The sequence below is a fragment of the Aptenodytes patagonicus genome, chromosome 7, assembly GCF_965638725.1.
Source record: "Aptenodytes patagonicus chromosome 7, bAptPat1.pri.cur, whole genome shotgun sequence".
Lineage (NCBI taxonomy): Eukaryota > Metazoa > Chordata > Aves > Sphenisciformes > Spheniscidae > Aptenodytes > Aptenodytes patagonicus.
In genome coordinates, this window is record NC_134955.1 from 49,613,212 (window position 1) to 49,629,590 (window position 16,379).

Here is a 16,379-nt window from a genome sequence, read left to right on the forward strand (position 1 = left end):
TCTGCTTTTGTGTTTTTGAACCAGCATAAATTGTATTCCTCCTAGCAGCTTTTTTTTGCCAGGATATGTGCCAATGGAAAATCTGATCAACGTTAAAAAACAAACAGCTTTGTGCGGCTGTTAGTGATATTCACTGGCCAATTTTTAAGAAAGGTTTGTGAAATTTTGGGAGCCGAAAGGTAATCATTATTTTTTAAAAGTTCTAATTAAGATGTCAGACTGGGCAGTGGAATGTATTTAGAATCCCATGTAATTTGATTGTGTTGGCCTATTTAGATAAATTGCTTTGGAAAGACAAATAAACCAGCTACTTAAAATGTCCAAGAGGCCCAGGCTTCATTCCAGTGTTTCAAGCAATGACTGAAGCAACAGCCTTTTGTAACAAACAGCCAATCCAAGGATAGACATCCAAGTGTCAAAGTCTGATACAAAGAATGATACAAGCGCCTGGATCACCGTCACTAATAGAATAAACAGTACACAGTGTTATTTAAGCACAAATGCTCAGCTTTTTTTTCCCCTTTGAACTGCAGACCTTTGGAGACTAGCATTAAAGGAAATGAACACCCAAAGTTCGAAACATCTGAAGCTGAGACAGCGTCCTACATAAACCCCTGGGATTATTTGGGTTTGTTTAGTTAGTGTGATTTCCGTTCAGTAGATGTACTAACTCTGTATGAAAAACCCAGGATTTAGAACATATTAATACTGTGCTGTCAGTAACCCGAGACTCTCAAATCCATAGTACTATTCTTGAAAATTCAAAATAGAGTCTGACTCATTAATATAGATATATAGCCAGTTTATCAGTTTGCACCACAATGAACTTTACACTCTGTTGCCTTTTCCCTTTATCAGCAGGGAGCGTCGAGAGTGGAAAGAGTTAGGAAAGCATGTTTGATTTCCAGAGGAAGTAGCTTGGTACTTTCTTGTCCTTGCATCCATCGTCGTAGGGTAAATTTAGGCATGGACAGCTCTCCCAAGAGGAGGCAGATGAGCTTCTTGGTAATCTACCCCAATGGCACACTTTTGGTGCTCTCTGAGCAGCTTTTCTTCCCTGACCGTTGATTTTATCTGGTGCTCCTATGCAAAGGGCAGCATTTAAGGGCTTGGTAGTGCTTTAGCTCACTCGTGTTTGGGGATTTTTGTGCTGTTGATTCCAACACGGTTTTTCTTGCACTGTGCATCTCATGTGACACAACCACGTCTCAGTTTCAGGGGCTTAGAAGGGGAATTGTGAAGTTGCCAGAACAGATGAAACAAAACTTTCTCTTTGAGCTGGGGGCACGGCAAACACAGTAGGGCTCTGTGGCACTTTGGCATAGCAGCAGGGGCGTGCTGCCTCCCCAGGTCCCCTTCCTGTTCCCAAGCTGTACTATGGATTATGCTCTGAACTCCCTCCAGGGTAGCAGGACACCCGACTACTGTCATGCCAGGCAGCACCAAGGAGGATAAGAAAGGTATTTGCTCTCACTTGGGCAGACTTTGGTCGCTCCCTTGATTTTTTTTGTTTGTTTGTTTTTTTGTTGTTGCTGTTGTTAAGCGGGGAGAGAACATTTTCCTAGCCGGAAGGTGAACAAAACTTAGAAACAATTTTGCATGTCTTTGCAGCTAATGTACCTGATCTAACACTGCCTGGAGACTTCATTGGGAGGGATAACTTACACCCGATTTCCATCCCCCTCATTTGCATCTGAGTTTCTAGAGCTTAATGAAACAAAGTTACATTGAAATTTAACCTACTGTTCTTGTCCACCTTTCTTTGAAGATAACAGGGAGAATAAGGCAATAGGATCTGAGAAAGTTATTACAGCCATTAATTTTATGCTGGTACCTAAAGTACTAAATCAACCCAACTTCCGATTCATTAATCAGATTTAAAGCAACAGGAACAGAGTGTTATGGCACAAAACCAGAATAATCCCAAAGCCTTGGGGAACTGCAGTTCACATGACAGGCATGTATAGGAGCTCCCAGCCAGGGCAACAGGCAAATTATGTGAAACATTAGATACAGGGTAGGCCCTGGCATGCTCAGCTTCCCCAGCGTGTTATTTTATATAATTAAAATTAAATTCTTCAGATTTCTTTTCTTTCCTTAAATAGCAAAGAAGACTGGGAGCAGGACTGATGTTTCCTGACAGCTGTAACCAGTCACAGACTCCTGCCTTTTGTAGTATTTTTTCCCTTCTGTGACTTGTGCATTTTCTTTCAAGGTCTTCCTGTGTTGATTTACTCCCAATTCCCCTAACTGATACCTAATTCTCCTCTGTGCTTGGTATGGCTATGCCCCCCCAGTTGCTCACTTACACAGACTTAAAATTAGCAATGAAAAATCTACAGAGGTAATTCAAGCCTCTTGCCAGTTCTCTTTAAAAAATTCAAAATTGGACAGTAGAAAAATATCTTACATTTTCTAATGAAAAAAGTGCCACTGCACTCTTTCTTTCTGCTTAACCTACTAACAAAGGCAACTTGTTAGACTGTTTAATGTCATTTTTAGTGCAGATAAAGAACTTTACCCATAAATACCTTAATTAGATTACTGCAGAGTCTTACAGTTAAAGCAAGGAGACTTGGGACCAGGACTCTTCCTGGTTTAGCCACAAGCTTGCAGCTTTACTTTGGCCAAGGCAGTTTACATACCTGGAAATGAAGACGAAAGTTAAAAGTAGGTATCACTCCTTACCTACCACGAGAAACAAAAGGACAGGTTTAATTACAGGTTTGGCATGTAGGAAGAAAAGCTACAGAAACAGTGTGAATAGTAAAACGTTTTGCAGAACTACCAGCTCACTGAGGTTACTCACTATGCAAGGGGCCAATTTTTACACAATTATTCTCGTGCATAATACTGATTATTTTATTTATCAACCATCTTCATTGCATTCACAGTATTTGGCATGTAGCATTAAAAATATAATAAATAATAATTAAAACTTCATCAAATACACAATAGAGAAGAGAAGCAAACACTACACAGAATAATGGAGCATTGAAAAGTAGGCTTTTACATCTCATCCCCCTTATAGCTTCCAGCATCCTGCTGGGACATTGTTTCGGTACTAAAACAGATGGAAGAACAACCCCTCTTGAGTAACCCACATCAGTCCTTCTGGCACCATGGAGGATACTGCTGTCAGCACTGACTTTAGTGAAGAACAGCCCCTCCCTGCAATACCCTCTCTACCGCCTGTAGCATAGATACTGCTAGGAGTAGGCCAAGACTCCAGTGGTCATAGGAATTGTTAAGGAAAAACACTCCTATATTCCACAAAACAATGGACTTCCCCCAGAACTGCTAAGTTTGAAAAAACTTGGACTCTACAGGATCAGACAAGGATGAAAACACTTCCAGATAGGCAGGGATGAGAGCTGATTTAAGAGCTCAGTTGTGTGCAGCAGTGGCTGATATTCTGCAGATTAAATTTTGTGTATGCTTGAACAAAACTGGGGATGTATTGTAGGTTTGCCTGCACGCTGTAGTATCTCACAAAGGGTAATTCCTTCCATGTTAGAGTAGTCCGTTGAGATCCAACAAAGATTACATGGGCTTTGAATTCCAGTATAAAACAACAATCCAATATGAAACGGCAATCTTCTACTGTTCAATAAAAAGACGCAGTTGCAGTTACATACCTGATTAGTGTAGGCTACTTGAGGGAACAGGGAACATCATTCCTCCCCAGTTTCATTCAGAAACTCCACTTTGAAGAAAGCAGTTTTGCTAGGCCCCAGGTGTCTTCTGTCCATTCATTCCCTTTGAGCTTCTAAATGAGCTAGTCTCATTTATTTTATTAGCTGACCTTATCTGTTCAGCAGAACAGCCCTGCTTCCGCAGAAAAAAAGCTGTTCTCTTGAGACTAGGATGTGTCTAAGGGACAGATCCTCCATCAGAGGTCATGGGATCTCTGGTTCACACGTTGTCTTCCAAGTGCCACAGAATAGAGCCAGAAGGGTCCAACCTCTCTCCAGTAACTAACAACTCCAATAAATCTTTCTTCCTTGTTAAAAAATTCCCATCCAGATGGGATCCTTGCTGCTGAAGCACTTGCAACATATCAGGCAACCACAGCAGAGACTGGCCAGGAAAGAAACAACTTAAATCTTCTATTTTCTACATTCATTTTAGAAAAGTACATTTTATGATAAAATAAAGGTCTTCAGGAGATAAATTCTCTTTTATTATAGTAAGAATTAGGCCACTTGAATTAGAAACTTGCAGGAGGCCTATTCAAAAGGGTGACTACACCCACACTGCATGGTTAAGTAGGAGAACTCTGCTGAAAGATCTTATGGATGCTAGAAGTTCATACAGGTTCAAAAAGTGTCAGCACAAATTCATGGAAGCAAAAAGAAACCTCAAGGCTACTATTAAATACAAGACTATCACCACAGGTTCAGGAACTCCATGAAAAAAAATTGTTAGATGCTAGGAAAATACCCTTAAAAACCCACATGATATATTTGCAAAGTTCTCAATACTGTTCCTTGATAGCTGGAGACAGGATTCTAGATTAGATGAAACTTCTGTTTGAAATGGTACCACTGTTCTTGGGGTTTACATTCCCAAAAGAGTACTGCCTTACTTTGCATTCAGGTACTTTTTCTTTGTAACAGAGCATTTGAACCTTGGGCAGTTTGCTCTGAGCTCAGTTCTTGCCAATAAATGTATGACAAAAGTTTGCTAAATCAGGGGTTACTGCCAGCCAGCGCCAGCTGTAGCCGTGGCATCAAGATACTTCAAGCTGGCAGTGATGGAACATGTGGAATAGAATAACTTTTCTGAGCAAGAAAGGTTTCCTTCGTGAATCTAACCAGAAAGATCCCAAAGGAGCTGGAATATATAACTTTCCCTGGATTATCAAGAAGCTTCCTTACCGGAGCGATTATGTACATGTTAAGTAATGATGTGATATCAAGAAGAAAAAAAATTTCTGATCAACTTGTGACTAGTTAATTACCTTCTGGTGGAAGAGGAGTAGCTGGCTCCTCCAAGGACAGAGGCTGGAGATGAGTACAGGAGGCAGGAAGGAGAATTAGGGGACAGATTAGAATGGCTGGCAGAGAACGAACAGGAACAAGCAAATGAATGGACAGGTGCATGCTGAACAGGAGCCTTGTGTACTGAGACCCTGAGGTAAAGGGTAACGAGTAGTACAGCTCCAGGATTTGGCCTGCTCTGAAAAGAGACGGAATTCTGAAAAAGAAAGAGCTTGAAGACACGACATGATGGGGCCTTAAGTCAACCAGGGATGGAAGGTGGGTCATCGTAAACAATCAACCTACAGTAAATTCCCTCTCCAAGACTACAAAGATTTTAAGCAGGAAAAAAAAGGTGTTGTCAGAACACAGGTTAGAATAAGTATCCTTTCTAAAAAAAAAGAGACATTTTAAAATGTTTAAGAAAAACAGAGTAAGATTAAAAGCATCTCTAAACAAATTTCCTCCTGCCCACAAATGAGTCCTTTCTTCCAGGCTTCATCTCAGACCAGCAACATGGTGGTTTTCTGAGATGCAGCAAATGATGCGCAGTCCCTCCTAAGTCCCCAGGAATGTTTATTTCCATCACCTCTCAGGCTTGGCTGTGTGTCTGTTCCCTCCTTCACTCTGCAATGTCCTATTTTCACCTCTTGCTGAGCTCTCCCTCTCTGAGCACCCCACCCCACATACTGAAAACTTGTCTGCCTAAGCACATTCAGTTATTCCCTGGGGAGAAGTCATCTTACTGCCTTTCTCCAAAGGTTCCTGACCTCATCCGTGTCTTTTTAAAGAAACATGACGTATAAACTCAAACAAATAAAGCAAATGTGACCCATTGCATGGGGATTACAAGACAAAAGGATATGGGAAATGGAAAGCTGCATGGGCCCTGAGGGTAAGATCAACAGATGAGATGCCAAGAGAGCAACTCCCAGGAACTCTGAAAAAATGACCAAAAACTTGGCCATAAAATCTGAAAACCCATTCTCCTAACTTGATTTATGCTGGTAAATTTTATGTCTGTATTTGGTGGATGTCCTAAAGGTTGAGTTTATTCTATTTCTACCACAAAATGGAGCTTACAATAAACTAAGAGAAATAACACTGCTTTTCTGGACAGGGTAGATGTTGGGAGAATTTTTGGAACCGTCTCTTAGCAAAGTCATAGTATAGTTTCTTCCAAGGGACTGTGAGGAAATCATAAGCGGCACTCATCTCTATCACTGTTGTTGGTTGCAGCAGTCTATGCTAGATTCAGTGTTATGTATATCATTGCCTGTTTAGAAGTTATCACAAAATTGACTATTAACTGGCTTGCACATTGCTGTAGACAGACTGTTTCAGAATTCTCAGCTCCTGAGATAAAATGCAAATTTTAATTTCCAGCATTGCCTATTGTTCTCATTCTGCAGTTCTTGGGAATCTTTCGTAGACCCAATCTTGTACTCTGGTTTAGTTCCTATCTCAATTTGAGGCACCGGGAGGTACACAGGGCCAGGCCAGGAAGAAACACCACTTTATAGTTCAGTGGGTTCCTGGCTTATGAAACAAGCATAAGGTGAGGTCCACACTACTGACCTAGGGCCAGCTGGAGCTTCTATCTGAGGACACAACAAATGCATTTTCCCGAGACTACCACTAAAATTCCCATGAAACCAATTTGCCCACTCTTTATATCAACCTACCTTCCCTACTCATTGAAAAATCTTGTTTGAGCTGTAATGGAGTGCATAGCCAAGTGCATCAGAGATGTTGATTGACTTGTCCTGATAGTCATCCTGTCTTCTGGAGAGCCGTTGGTGCTTCCAGCAGTGGTTTTCAGGCAGCCTTTTCCAGACAGTATTTGCTGCTTTTTCAATTCTACCTAAGGTTGACATATTCTTAAGGTATCCAAAGGGAGATTAGAATAAACTTCTTGTTTTCACTTGTAAAGGAGCCTGTAGGGTATTTGTCTGCCATCATGAGAGCTCTGTTGTCAGGGGATGCATCTCAAGCTGTAGACTGGTACTTCCTTCAAAAGCAATGAAGAGATGCCTCATTACTTCGGGACAGTGCACTGGGCCATAACACCATGCTACAGGCCACCAATACAAGACTGCCCTAATTAATGCTGATCCCCATCCAAAATTTCCAGTAGTTCTGGAATACCTTTCTTCCATACCTATTGACTCCCGGGAGAATTCTATAACCCATTTTTTAGGAAAGATGAGTTGAAACAAACTAATACAAAATTTGCATATACATTTCTACTTTTAAAAGCTTTTTAAAGGCACCTGTAGTAAGTTTTCTTCTTTTTGTGGTATTTAATATAACGGGATCCCAGTTCCTAACTAAGTGGTTTAGTAACGCAAACCCCATAGAATAGGATGTTCCTGGCGTTTTTTTTTTCATTGTGGATTCCTAAGACTATTTATTATTCTTTTTGTAACTCTTTCTTCTTATAAAGTGCCAGAAAAATTCCATCATGTTGTCTCTGGAGTACCTGTGACTTCAACTAAGCACTGACCTTAAAAAACATTTTAAAATGTAATGTAACAGCTTTGCTTTCACCATGTTCATTGGAAGCTGCAGATGGAAATAAGAAACACTGGAAATAAACATCACTAAGACATTTATTAAAGCCAGGTAAATGTACAATATTCTAGAAGTTACAGTGTATATAGGGGACACCTATAACATTTTTTTTTTTTTTAATTTTTGCTTCTTTAAAAAAATCTGGCAAAACCCAGTATCTTAGAGTTGAAGCTGCTCTTTGTTCTACTGCAAGGTAAAAATACTAGCCAACATACATTACATAAAACAAAAAAAAACCCAAACCAAAACAAAATGGATTTGTACTTGAAATTTGACCTTCAGAAGTAGCGGGAAGATTTTGAAAATAGTAGTTTGTTTGGGTAGTGGTTTTTTTTCCTCTCTTTAGAACCACTTGAAAACATGTTCATACTCACACATTACCAACTACAAATTAATCTTAGGGAAAACGGTGTAAGAAATCCAAGCAGTTCTGGAATTAATGAAGCCAGGTTTCCTATGGCTCTGTGCCTTACAGTGGAACTGCAATACTCTGTGGCTGGTGTCACTGCCAGAATTTTGGATTTTTCGATAATGGGATGGTCTACACAGCACCAAGCCTGCTGGCGTTGGATAGGATTCATCTTTCTCGAAGGGGGAAGAGGGTCTTTGCTCACAAGCTAGTGGGGCTGACTGACAGAGCTTTAAACTAGACTTGAAGGGGGAAGGGGATAATATCAGGCTTGCCCGTGACAAGCCATGGGATGACACACCAAGGTTTGAAGGACGGGGTTCTAGCAAGGGCCCTCAGCCTGTTGCTCTGAGACATTCTGGGTACATTGGGGCACACTTGGAAGTCTTACAGAGATGAGCCGGAGCTCCTGAAGTAATAGGAACCAACAGGGAAACACCACTGAAAGGTGGTACATATCTCAAAGGAATTAAGGTGTTCCTCTAAAAAGGTGACACGACCGACAGCTCATCTGAAGTACCTCTACACCAATGCACGCAGCATAGGCAACAAACAGGAGGAGTTGGAAGCTACCGTGCTGCTAGAAAGCTATGACCTGGTTGCCATTACTGAAACTTGGTGGGACAAATCCCATGACTGGAGTGCGGCTATCGATGGCTACAAGCTGTTCAGAAGGGACAGGTGAGGAAGGAAGTGCAGAGGGGTTGCCCTCTATGTCAAGAAATGGATAGACTGTGAAGAGCTGTCTCTGAAGAATAGCCATGAGCAGGTTGAAAGCTTATGGGTAAGAAGTAGCGACCGAGCCAACAAAGGGAACCTTGTAGTTGATGTTTACTACAGGCCGCCCAATCAAGGGGAGCCTATTGACGAAGGCTTCTTACTCCAGCTACAGGAGGCATCGTGCTCGCAGGTTCTCATCCTGCTGTGGGACTTCAACCACCCCAGCATCTGCTGGAAAAGTAGCATGGCGAGCTGTAGGCAATCCAGTAGACTCCTGGAGTGCATTGAGGATAACTTGTTAAGCCAGGTAATAGACAGCCCTACCAGAAGGGATCCATTTCTGGACCTGTTGGCCACCAACGCACGTGAGCTAATCAGAGACGTCAACATTGGAGGCAGCTTGGGCTGCAGTGATCATGCACTGGTGGACTTTGCAGTCCTGAGGGATATGGGACAGGCAAAGAGTAAAGTCAGGACCCTGAATTTTAGGAAAGCAAACCTCCAGCTGTTCAAGAGTTAGTCCTAACCCCTAATCCAGGGTTAGGACACCCTGGGAAACTGCCCTCAGGGACAAGGGAACAGAATAGAGCTGGCAGATCTTTAAGGACACTTTCCATAGAGCACAAGAGCTCTCAATCCCCATGCATAAGAAATCAGGAAAGGAAGGCAAGAGACCGGCATGGATGAGTCAAGACCTGCTGGTTCAAACTAAAGAGCAAAAAAGAAATGCACAGGCAGTGGAAGCAGGGACAGGTATCCTGGGAAGAGTATAGGGATGTTGCCCGGTTTTGTAGGGATGGGGTCAGGAAGGCCAAGGCATGGCTGGAGCTGAACTTGGCAAGGGACGCAAATTAAAATAAGAAGGGCTTCTATAGCTATGTCAGCCAGAAAAGGAAGGTCAAAGAAAGCATACCCCCCCGATGAACACGACTGGCAAACTGGTAACAACGGACAAGGAGAAGGCTGAGCTGCTTGACAAATTTTTTGCCTCAGTCTTCACTGGCAATCTCTCTTCCCACACCTCTCAAGTGGATGGACCTTAAGGCAGGGACTAGGGGAGCAAAGTCGCTCCCACTGTAAGAGAAAATCGGGTTCGAGACCACCTGAGGAACCTGAACATACATAAATCTATGGAACCTGATGAGATGCATCCCAGAGTCTTGAGGGAATTGGCTGATGTAGTTGCCAAGCCACTCTCCAGGATATTTGAAAAGTCACGGCAGTCAGGTGAAGTCCCCGGTGACTGGAAAAAGGGAAACATTGCACCCATTTTTAAAAAGGGTAGAAAGGAGGATCCTGGGAACTACCGACCTGTCAGCCTCACTTCTGTACCTGGGAAGATCATGGAACACATCCTCCTAGAAGCTATGTTAAGGCACATGGAGGACAGGGAGGTGATTCGAGACAGCCAGCATGGCTTCACCAAGGGCAAGTCCTGCCTGACTAACTTATGGCCTTCTATGAGGGAGTGACTACATCAGTGGACACGGGAAGGGCTACAGATGTCGTCTATCTGGACCTCTGTAAGGCCTTTGACACGGTCCCCCACAACATCCTTCTCTCTAAACTGGAGAGGTATGGATTGGATGGGTGGACTGTCCACTAGGTGAGGAATTGGTTAGATGGTCGCATCCAGAGGGGAGTGGTCAACAGCTCAATGTCCAGATGGAGATTGGTGACGAGTGGTGCCCCGCAGGGGTCCATACTGGGACCAGTCCTGTTTAATATCTTCATCAACGACATGGACAGTGGGATCGAGGGCACCCTCAGCAAGTTTGCAGACGACACCAAGCTGAGTGGTGCGGTTGACATGCCAGAGGGACGGGATGCCATCCAGAGGGACCTGGACAAGCTGGAGAAGTGGGCCCGTGTGAACCTCATAAGGTTCAACAAGGCCAAGTGCAGGGTCCTGCACCTGGGTCGGGGCAACCCCCGGGATCAATACAGGCTGGGGGATGAAGGGATTGAGAGCAGCCCTGCCCAGAAGGACTTGGGGGTACTGGTGGATGAAAAGCTGGACATGAGCCAGCAATGTGCGCTCGCAGCCCAGAAGGTCAATCGTATCCTGGGCTGCATCCAAAGAAGCGTGGCCAGCAGGTCGAGGGAGGTGATTCTGCCCCTCTGCTCTGCTCTGGTGAGACCCCACCTGGAGTCCTGCATCCAGCGCTGGAGCCCTCAGCATAAGAAAGACATGGACCTGTTGGAGCAGGTCCAGAGGAGGGCCACAAAAGTGATCAGGGGGATGGAACACCTCTTCTAAGAGGAAAGGCTGAGAGAGTTGGGGTTGTTCAGCCTGGAGAAGAGAAGGTTTCGGGGAGACCTTATTGCAGCCTATCAGTACTTAAAGGGGGCTTATAAAAAAGATGGCAGCAAACTTTTTAGCAGGGCCTGTTGCGACAGGACAAGGGTGAATGGCTGTAAACTAAAGGGGGCTAGGTTTAGACTAGATATAAGGAAGAAATATTTTGCAATGAGGGTGGTGAAACACAGGCACAGGTTGCCCAGAGAGGTGGTGGGTGCCCCATCCCTGGAAACCTTCAAGGTCAGGTTGGACGGGGCTCTGAGCCACCTGATCTAGTTGAAGCTGTCCCTGCCCACGGCAGGGGGGTTGGACTAGATGACCTTTAGAGGTCCCTTCCAATCCAAACTATTCTATGATTCTATGAATACTGTCAAGCTCCTTCTCCACACTGTTGCTACTGTAAAACCATATAATTTATATATAAACAATGTGATTAAAAAATGTGGACCAACAGACACAATTATAGATACAATTATAGATTGTGTATATTATATAGTTATATTACAATTATAGATTTATAACCAAATCAATGGCCCTATGCTTCAGAAATCAGTTCTGTGAGACACAATAAAGTTACATACCTATGTCAGGTATATAGAGTGTAGGACAGCTCTAAGTTCATATCACTCAGGTTCTCCATTGCATTTCCCTGCCCTGATCACTTTTGGACTAATCTATCCTTCCTCCCGCAGAGAACAGCAGTGCAAAAAAAGCAACATTGATATGAAGAAAGAATTCCACATCCCACTGAAATGCCAGAGGGTAGAAAAAGTGTATGCAACAAATTAAATTGGAATTTGGCCAGAACTTCCAGGTAAAATCACGGAAGCTGGCAAAAACTATTGAGAAGTCTATCAAGAAAAGTGATGGCCAAAATCCTTATGCTTTTTTTTTTTAATAATCTCATCTGAAAGCTATTCCAACTTAATATGTTTTAGGCCAACCCACCCCTAAAACCCCAGAAAATGAGATTAGCAGTGGGCTAGCAGTAGCTGGAGCCAAAGATCACTTTTTTACATCCAATGAAAAGATATCATTAGTTAATGTTAGTTACTAAATGTTCCTTTCAAACATCTTTTTTTAATGCAAGAATGTACTCAAAATATATTTCTGTAAAATAGCATCTATCTGCTCCAATAAAATATAAAACATTCACAGTAAAATTTGTCCTTGATGCTGTTTCTGTGGCATCAGTGACTACTCCTATTCATGTACTGCTTGTGCGTATGAAAACTTGTAAGTTCATGATTTCTGTTGACATAGCTAGAGGACACTGTCAAGTATCAGCTGCTTTTTCAACCTTACTGACCTTAGTTTTACAGGTAAAATTAGAACCAACATACTCATGTGTGTTGGGTTTGCATGGCAAGGTTTTGATAGCAGGGGGGACTATAGGCATGGCTTCTGTGAGAAGATGCCAGAGGCTTCCCCCATGTCCAACAGAGCCAATGCCAGCCCGCTCCAAGACGGACTCGCTGCAGGCCAAAGCTGAGCCCATCAACGATGGTGGTAGTGCCTCTGTGGTAACATATTTAAGAAGGGGAAAAAACTGCTGCGCAACAGCAGCCAGAAGAGAGGAGTGAGAATATGTGAGAGAAACAACTCTGCAGACACCAAGGTCAGTGAAAAAATGGTCTGAGAAGGGAAAAAGATGTTTTCCATAAAACAACTGCAGATCACAAAACTATGTAAAAGACATGCAAAACCTCCTAACTCCAAAAGGCAAGGGAATATGTAATTGAGGAGAACTGAATTAGTAAAATAATTACAGGCTTTCGATGAGTGATTTCTCAGGATATAAAGAAACTGTAGTTTGGCTATCTCGTCATGAGAAACCAGAATAAGAAAAGTCCTTTATATGGAATGATGCAACGCATATTATTTTATTTTTGGTTTTACTTTGTATTTGAAAATATAATGCAAGGCTTTGCTTTTCCATGAAATGCTTCCATAGTCATTTAGCTCTGTGGAACTTTCCAGCAGCAATGATTTTTGTTCCATTAAATACTGTGATGGCTCAATCTCTTTGCATGTTTAACTGCATCCCATTCCACTGACTCCCGTGGTGTCTTTTATTTAAGGCAATAAAGAAATTGGAATCCAGATGAAGCACACATGGATAGACCCCACCCTGCGGGTGGACACGGTGAACCCCGCCTGACTTGTACCTATAATGCAGACATCTAAGGTAGCTGTCTGGTTTCCCTTTTTACTAAATGGAGATCTAGTCAATATAGTTAGAGCAGTTCGCTGCAATTCATTTGATCAAATCCTGGGTGTTTACTTCGGGGTGAGATGAATGATGCCATAGATTCCAGGTACTCTGTTGACTACAAAGGCAGGTTTATTTAGATGGAGGCACGTGTTCTGTACAAACCCAAGTTCAGTCAAATGAATCTTGTTCACACTCGGTAAGAGTGTGACAACAGCCTTGTCCCATTCAAGGACACCTCTGGAAACACTCAGTGATTCATGGCCAATTTAAAGACACACGCCTATTGTAACACTATAATATGTTGCCAGATTTATTTTTTTGGTCCATAATGCAAAGCAAATCTTTTACCTAAATAAATGTTTTAAACACACACTTTTGAAGAAAACTACTGATTCTCACCACAAAACTACCATCTTAGTTTTTAAACAAATTTTATAGTAGAAGAAATAAAAGAAAGAAAAAATCCAAGAGCACATTGTTGTTGTTAGAGGCAAGTTAAAAAGCAAAATCGGACAACATAAATCCACACCACACATCTACATTTCACACAAAACAAAAAAGATCAATTACATAAAACAGGTCTTTACAAAAGTTTGGCAGTGTTAGGCAAAAGAATACAGATGCTATGCACTGCTTGGAAAAATAATTTATTCTGTTAGTTTACAAAAATGACAATGTTTCATGTTACACTTTAAATTACGAGTACAGCTAGCAACTTTGATCCTGCAAAGGTACTAACTATCTCCTGAGATGCAATAAACACTTGCGACCTTGCTTTCAGCAATAGTTTGGAGTAAGTCCCAAGTCAGCAAAAAGTAATGACGTTTGTTATTTTTGTTACTGCCTCATTGGCCAGCATTTTATATTCTGATTGCAGAAAGTAGATACAAATGTTGACATTAAATTAACATATGAAGTTTCCAGGTAGAGCCTTAACCAAACTTAAACATACATGAAGACTTTACGTCAAGCTATCAGTTTGCAGCAATATATTCATAGCACAATAGACAGCTTTCATATAGTTTGTACTGTAATTACTTGACATGATCTCAGCACTTAGTATTATGATTGGTACTTATGCTTTACACACGAGATTTGATTCTGGCTTCGTATTGGTATAAATCAGGCATAGGCATTCTGAAGTCAATGCGGCCACACAACAATAAAACTGGTGTGCTGGTGTGACACATGAGTCAGACCTCGTGTGTGTAACTGAGTACCACAAACTTCACAGGTTGATGAGGACCTGTGCTTCAGAATAACGTGGTAACAAGCTTCTCCTTTTATACTTCTACAATGCTTTGTTCCTAAACCTGCAAGAGGTGTTCTGAAAATGCAAATTGTAGACTTAGTTTTACGTGCACCCATGCAATTCACAGAAAGTAATAGTCAAGCAGTAGTTTGGCTGGACTTGATGATCTTAAGGGTCTTTTCCAACCTAAATGATTCTACGATTCTATTTTTTTGTAATTCATTACATAATTCTCAAGACAGCTAAGTTGTTTTTTTCCCCCTTGAAGATGGCAGATAATGGAAAAACTGGAATGCAAACACCTTGGGAAGCTATCTTGGAACAAAAATATCATAGGACAACAAAAAAGATTTGTTAGAGAATGTCTCACAAATAGTCAAAGCTGGTTTTATTTTGTGAGTCCTTTGTTTAAAAAAAAAAAAAAAGTCAGTAGTGTTGGTATTTAGATGTAAGGTATAATTAGCTTCTGCCTACACATATGAAAATTCCCATTTTAGGTACTTAATGAATTACTAGATTTTGTTGAAAAACTGATGTGAAACAAAACATTTAGCGGTGAGTGTGAAATACAACACCTTAACAGATGAACTCTCTCTCCTTTGAGAAGGTTTCATTATTTTGAAAGAGCTGCAGTAGCCCACATTAGAGTGGAACAAAGAGCTGTAATATCTCCAAATTTTGCAAATTTCATAAGCTTGTATTTATGCCATTTAGAAGTACAGCGGTTTTCATCATATAACTAAATTTGATTTAATCTTCTTGAAAAATAAAAGTACTTACACAAGAGCCCAAATGAACTCAAAATCCCATTTCTCAGATTTTGAAAAAAAATCTAAAATAGAAAAATGAGATAGTGCCAAATTATTCCAAATGTTTACACTTTGCTATGAAATTATTTTTATAAGATCATGGATTTTTCAGTAAGCATTTGTTGCTCACGAGACCAGCACATATTGTCCACTTGCAGACCTCCAAAATGCAATGAAAAAGTAGGTTGAGAAAATACTTCTCCCCCCTTTTGTCAAACTCGGCATGAAAATGTAACTCCACTGATATTAGAGACAAGGCCTCTGCCAGCTTTAGTGTAGTCAGGATTTCCAAGCACAAAGGATTAATTTTCTTTTTGACCAGTAAATTTATACAGTGTATGAACATGTTTGTGCATGTCTATTTCTCTAAGAAAGATATGTAATTATGTGAACAGGACTATACATGACGTCTACATAGCTATTAAAAGTCTGAACACACCTTTACATTTCAGAAATCAAGTTTGAAGGAAACTGCAATAGTTCTGGTTACTACAGCAATGTCAGCTTCAACATGCTGCCTTCTCTGGTGCATTTTACAGGAATGAAAAGTAGCAGCATGTTTATACGTACACACAGAATCAAACTCATGAGAAAGGACAAATAAGATGAAAACCTAACAAAGAAAAGACAGATACACATTTTTTCACACACACGTCCCTAATACCCTGCTGAGAGTTGAGCTTATATCGGAAGGTGGTCAGGGAGCCTTTTCTTTAAATCAGGAGCTGGACTCCTTGCTTAACTACTGGCAAAGGACTTTCAAGGATTTTATGTCAGGAAATAATTGCATGTTGAGGAATTTCATTCCACTATGCCTATCTCCGTTACATTAACAGGTACAACAAGGTTTAGAGGTATTAAACTGACCTTTCTGACTTCACACCAGTACAGAGACATCCTGCATCCATGTAATTCGTTGAAATTCTGCAGATTCTTTAAGGTCACTTTATAGTGTACTGCAGTGGCAAGTCGACTGGGAAACATGATGTAGTATGTTCAGTGTCACATGTATAAGACACCTGGGCAATCTTAGTTTTAGAATTTCCCAACATAAATGCTAGATCACAAGACTAATTTTGTTCCAGTTTTAGAATACTAAATGTAAAAAACACTGTA

The 16,379-nt window shown here is 41.3% G+C and overlaps 1 protein-coding gene across 1 annotated transcript in view; it reads right to left on the minus strand.

The window, feature by feature from the left end:
* Positions 1-2,626: 2,626 nt before the first annotated feature.
* Positions 2,627-16,379, minus strand: part of CEP128 (centrosomal protein 128) — a 165,485-nt gene continuing 151,732 nt past the window's right edge. Inside the window, exon 25 of the mRNA XM_076345222.1 lies at positions 2,627-2,645. The gene's annotated coding sequence lies outside the window, so the exon portion shown is untranslated. The remainder of the gene's footprint in view (positions 2,646-16,379) is intronic.